Below are 6,364 nucleotides of genomic sequence, written 5' to 3'. Positions count from 1 at the left end.
TACTGTCTTGTAAATTCTAGTGTTACTGTTAAGAATGGAAGTCATTCTTATTCTTTTTTTTCCTCATTAAACTTTGTTTTAATGGGTCTTAAAATTCTGTGACAGCTTTTAAGTCAAGTTGTTTTCATTAAAAAGTACTGATTTTAAAAACTAATGTCTTAAAACTGCCACACGCACAAAAATAGAAGAAACAACAACAAAAAAAACCACACACAAACCCAAACATGGTCCACAAAACATTCTCCTTTCCTTCTGAAGGTTTTGCAATGCATTGTTATCATTAACCCCTCTTCTACTATTAACCTTAAATGGCCAGTTGAAACAAACAGTTCTGACACTGTTCTTCCACCACTGATTAAGACTGGAGTGACAGGTCTTAGGGATAATATTCATTTAGCCTTCTGAGGTTTCTGGGCAAACTTGATAACCTTGCCAGCTCCAGCAGCCTTCTGGTCCACTGTTTTGATGACATCCACAGCAAATGTCTGTCTCATATCACAAACAGCAAAACGACCCAGAGGAGGATAGTCCAAGAAATTCTCAACACACATGGGTTTGCCAGGAACCATACCAACAATGGCAACATCATCAGACTTCAAGAATTTAGGGCTGTCTTCCAGCTTATTACCATAACAGCAATCGATCTTTTCCTTCAGCTCAGCAAACTTGCAAGCAAAGTGAACTGTGTGACAATTCATTAGAGGGGCATGGTCAGCACCAATATGGCCTGGATAGCTCAGGATAATCACCTGAGCAATGAAGCCAGCTTCCATTGGTGGGTCATTTTTGCTATCACTAGCAACTTTGCCACAACAAACATCTTTGACAGACACATTCTTGACATTGAAGCCCACATTGTCCCCAGGAAGAGCTTCACTCAAAGCTTCATGGTACATTTCTTTTTTTCTTTTTTTGAGATGGAGTCTCACTCTGTCGCCCAGGCTGGAGTGCAGTGGTGCAATCTCGGCTCACTGCAAACTCTGCTTCCCGGGCTCAAGCGATCCTCCTACTTCAGCCTCCCAAGTAGCTGGGATTACAGGCATGCATCACCATGTCTGGCTAATTTTTGTATTTTTAGTAGAGTCAGGGTTTCACCATGTTGGCCAGGCTGGTCTCAAACTCCTGGCCTTAAGTGATCTGCCCTCCTCAGCCTCCCAAGTGCTGGGATTGCAGGCATGAGTCACCACGCCTGGCCCATGGAGCATTTCAACAGACTTTACTTCAGTGACAATATTGACTGGAGCAAGGGTGACCACCATATTGGGTTTGAGAACACCAGTCTCCACTCGGCCCACAAGCACGGTACCACTACCATCAGTTTTGCAGACATACTGGAGAGGTAGACCCAAGGGCTTATTAGTTGGATGAGTTGGTGGTAGGATACAGTGCAGAGTGTCAAGCAGCATGGTTCCACTGGCATTGCCATCTTTATAGGTGAATTTCCATCCCTTGAACCAATGCATGTTAGCACGTGGCTCGAGCGTGTTGTCACTATTTCAACCAGAAATTGGCATCAATGTTACTGTGTCCATGTTGTAGCCAATTTGCTTAATATAAGTGCTGTCGTTTTTTTCGCAATTTTCTCTTCTGGCCATAGGGTGGCTCAGTGGAATTCATTTTGTTAACACCAACAATTGGTTGCTTCATACCCAGTGTACAAGCAAGAACACCATGCTCATGGGTCTGCCCATTCTTGGAGATGCCACCTTCAGATTCACCAATGTCAGCAGCAACAATCAGAACAGGAAAGTCAGTTGGAGATGTGCCTGGATTCATGTTTATGATAAAAATCTCTGTGTCCTGAGACATCAAATTTCCATGGGGAGATATCAATGGTGATACGAAGTTCAGTCTCTGCTTTCAGTTTATTCAAGACCCGGGCATGGGAAAGAGCCCTTTTCCATCTCAGCAGCTTCCTTCTCAGATTTTTCGATGGTTCTTTTGTTGATGCTACCACATTTGTTGATCAGATGATCAGTGGTGGTGGACTTGCCCAAATCTATGTGTCCAATGACGATGATGTTGATATGAGTCTTTTGCTTTCCCATTTTAGCCTTTAGGAGTGGTTTTCACAACACCTGTGTTCTGGCAGGAAACCCATTGTGAAAAAGCCATTCTGATATTTGAAACTTGTTTAGTAACTTTTTTTTGAGAATATTTAAGGCCTTTCAAGCCAGTGTTATTAAATTTGAAAATTTTTGTTTTGTTGTGTCTTTTTAAGACTTTGTTTTTCTCTTACAAGTGAAGAACATCACTTTATTTCTTAATAATTAGGAACTCTTTGCTCCTGAGATCTTTTTAAAAATAAAGTTATTGGTGCATAATATGCAAACAACAAATTGCATTATTTAAACCTGATATCTTAATAATATTGAGTCTTCTATCTCATGAACATGATACAGCTCTTCATTATTTAGGTCTTTAACTTCCCTCAGTAATGTTGTGTAGCTTTCAATGTACAATTATTGAATATAGTTTAGTACATTTGTGTGTAAATAGTTCATACTTTTGGATGTTGTTGGAAATGAAATTGTAATTTTTATTTTTCTGATTGTTTATTGCTAGTATATATATTTCTATTTTTGTATATTGACCTTGCATAGGACTTGCTGAGTTCAAATAGCTCTAGGAGTTTTTTTCTGGATTCCTTATGATTTTACAGTACACAATCATGCTGTCTGCAATAAAGAGAGTTTTACTTCTTCCCTTCCATTATGTATACTTGTTGTTTTCTTCTTCTCTCCCTTCTCCTCTTCCTTTCTCCTCTTCCTATTTCTTCTTCTCTTTCTTTTCATCTTCTTGTCTTATTGCACTGCCTAGGGCCTCCAGAAGAATGTTGACTAGGAGTACTAGTAAGACTGGGTATTCTTGTGTTAATCTTAGGAGAAGACATTCAGTCTTTCATCATCAATTAAGGTGCTCTCTGCAGGCTTTTTGTAGAGGCCCTTGAACCAGTTTAGGATGTTTCCTTCCTTCATTTTTTTCAGTTTGTCGAGCATTTTAAATCATGGGTAGATGTTAAATTTTAGAAAAATGTTTTTGCTTCATCTATTGATATAATTATATGGGCTTTCTCCCTCATTTTGTTAACATGGTGAATTATGTTAACTGATTTTTGAGTGTTAAACCAATCTTGGATTTCTCCAATAAATCTCACTTGATCATAATCTTTTTTTATAAATTACTGGATTTATTTTGCATATATATGTGCACCTATATAATTTTGTCTCCATGCATAAGGGATATGAGTTATGGTTATTTCTTGTAATGTCTTTTTCTGGTTTAGTATCAGAGTAATATTGCCTCTAAAAAATGGGTTTAGCAAATATTCTCTTCTTTTCTGTTTTCCCAAAATGTTGTATTATTTCTTCATGTGTTTGATAGAATTCAACCGTAAAGCCATCCGATCCTGAGGTTCCTTTGTGAGATGGCTTTCTTAATTTTGGATTCAATTTTTATGGTACATATAGGGCTATCATATTATCTATTTCTTCTTGTGTCAGTTTTAATATTTGTCTTTCAAGGTATTCAATTGTTTTAGTTGTGACCAAATTTATTAACATGTAGTTGTTTATCCTATTCCCTTATTTTTGTAAATATCTTTTGGATTTGTACTGATGGCTTCTCTTTCAATCTCGATATTGGTAATTTGTGTTTTCTCTTCCTTATTGATAAGTCTAGCTAGAGATTTCTCAATTTTATTAATCACTTCAAAAAACAGCTTTTGGTTTCATTGATTTTTCTCTATTGTTCATCTTTTTTCAATTTCATTGTTCTGTACTCTAATCTTTACTTGGTGTTTAATTTGCTCTCTAAGTTTCTTAACAGACAGCATAGATCATTGATTTTGGACTTTTTTTCATAATATAAACACTGATTTCATAATATAAGCACTGATTTAGCTGTTTCCATGAGTTTTTATTGTTGCATTTTACTTATCACTTAGTTCAAATATTTTCTATTATTATTAATATTTGTGATTTGATTTTTTCCTTCACCTATGGGCTATTAGAAGTAAGGTTGTTTTATTTCACGTTTGGGACTTCTCTAGGTGAGTTATTGTTTTTTAGTATATATTTAATACTGTTGTGATCAGAGAGCATACTCTGTAAGATTTATTCTGTTAAACATCTACTGACTTACTTTATAGCCCAATATATACTCCATCTTCACGTGTATTTGAAAAGAATGTTTATCCTGAAGTAGTTGGCTCTAGTATTCTACAAATGTCAGTTAAAATAGTTGGTAGTGTACAGATCTTCTACATCTTTTCTGATTTTTTTTTATCATCTGGATGTTCTATGAATTACTGAGAAAATTCTGTCAGTGTCTCCAACAATGACTATGGGTATGCCTTTTTCCCCTTTTAGCTTTGGTACTTGTTCTTCATATGCTTCAAAATTCTCTTATGTTCACATATACACTTAAAATTGATAATGGCTTGTGGTTTTATTTACCATTTTATCATTATGAAATATTTCTCTGTCTCTAGAAATATTCTTTGTCATGATGGCTACTTTTGGAAATCTGTATATGTTTATATAATTCATATATTAGCAAGGCTTCCAACATTTGGCATCTATTGTTCGTTAAACTATTATACAGAACTGAGCATACAGTATGTACATAGGCACAGAGGCAGGGACAAAAATGACAGGACTGTTCCAAGGCCAGTAAGATTTGATGAGGCCGTAGCATCAGTGGGGACAGAGGAGTGGTTTCCATTTGGCCCTTTACACTGTATTATGGCTCTTGACCATATAGCATAATGGTTTGGGACAGTCTTTGCAATCTTATGGTCCCAAGTTTAACTTCTGAATCTACCATTTATTAAACTTGTGACCTTGGGCAAGTTACTTAACCTCTATTTCCTCATATGTAAAGCGGAGACAAATAATGGCACATACTTCATGTGTTTTCAGAAAGATGAAATTATATATATATAGCATACATACACATTACGTCTAGACACACAAATACAGTGCTTAGTAAAGTGTTCAATATTTATTTTTATATGTATAGCTAGTATTATATATGTATATATTATATTACACGTATTATTATATATATTTTCATATAGTCGTCTCAATTTTCCTGCTGGCTTCAATTTTCAGAGATTTAATTAATTGTCCTTTTTGTTTGAAGCTTTCTTTTCTCCATTTGCTCCCATTCTCCCTGCCCCCACTCCCTTACTCTGCTTTCTTAGTTCCCAACTTTCTGGGCCTCCTCCCTGCCCAAATTGGATTTCATAGCCTCAAGAACTGCAGACTGTACAATTAAGGTAGTTGCTGCTTGCTATCTTTCTCCTTTTTCCACTCCCCCATGAACCTCAATAACTTGGCTACGATTTCAATTTCTGCTCTGAAAAAAAATGCACTTATTAGAATTTTCCAATAATCTGCAATATGAATGCAGATAACTGGGGCTTATGTACCTAGTTCAGAAACACACCCCATGTAGTTGTGATGAAAGAATAACACTTTGCAGAAGAAATGCTCCATATTTATGATAAATATTCTCAGCAAAAATTGTCAGTAGAGCTACAAAAGGCCCTTTGGAAGGGGCACTTGAAAACTCGGCTCAGTAACTTTCTTTTCCACCTTGAAGCATCCCCTTCAAAAGAATTCCCAACCAGATGATGTTTGATGTTCCTGACCGAGCTCGCAGCATGATGAAAAAAAAGATCATGGGTTTTGAAGTAGGTTAGTGCAGACTCCTACTCTTCGGGTTATTTCTCAGCCTGAGCGCGTTTCCTGGCTTGTACATTGCATGTAGGAATCCTTTCCTATATCCACATCCACAATAGTTTCCCTTATTATGGGTCTTGGTGCATCTTATACCTTTCATTATCATAGTTTCACTTTCCATTTAAGTATCTAATAACGTCAGCTTCCTATAGTGGATTGTAAGCTCCACGAGGCCAAGGACCATGAGAATTCACTGTACTCTTGTATCCCCAGGCTAAATCATCACTGTACACCCAAGAGTCTAGCAGAGTGCTAGCACACAAGACAGTCAGCAAGTGAATGACAAAGGAGCAGTTGACAGTGGCCGGAGCTCCGTCGCTGGGGCGTGGAGATAGTCGCCCCGGCCCGCAGTTCCCACCCTGGCACTGGGATAACTTCTCCCGCGGATGCCCAGCGCCGCCCTGTCCAGACCCTCTGTGCCCCAAATCCAGTCCGGCCAGGAGCCACAGCCGCACGCAGCGCCTCGCCCCTTGACGTCACTCGGGGCGGGACTTCCGGCCGCCGAAGTTTAACAGTCCAGGCGGGAGCCGGAAGCCCAGCGCCGAGCGGGCCGCGGCACCCTGTTGTGTTGCTGCGGAGAGGTGAGGTTCCGGAGGCCCTGAGGTCAGCGGGGCCCC

At 38.5% G+C, this 6,364-nt stretch overlaps 1 protein-coding gene and 1 pseudogene across 1 annotated transcript in view; one reads left to right on the top strand and one right to left on the bottom strand.

Moving 5' to 3' along the window:
* Positions 1–389: 389 nt before the first annotated feature.
* LOC105533025 lies at positions 390–2,048 on the bottom strand (annotated as a pseudogene).
* A 4,208-nt stretch (positions 2,049–6,256) lies between these two features.
* The window catches only part of NEDD1 (neural precursor cell expressed, developmentally down-regulated 1), a 47,070-nt gene continuing 46,962 nt past the window's right edge, over positions 6,257–6,364 (top strand). The window contains exon 1 of the mRNA XM_011971361.1: positions 6,257–6,328. The gene's annotated coding sequence lies outside the window, so the exon portion shown is untranslated. The remainder of the gene's footprint in view (positions 6,329–6,364) is intronic.

The sequence above is a fragment of the Mandrillus leucophaeus genome, unplaced genomic scaffold (assembly GCF_000951045.1).
Source record: "Mandrillus leucophaeus isolate KB7577 unplaced genomic scaffold, Mleu.le_1.0 Scaffold1215, whole genome shotgun sequence".
In the NCBI taxonomy this organism is placed as follows: Eukaryota; Metazoa; Chordata; class Mammalia; order Primates; family Cercopithecidae; genus Mandrillus; species Mandrillus leucophaeus.
Note: the sequence above shows the minus strand (reverse complement) of the source record. Positions and strands in the feature narration are given on the sequence as shown.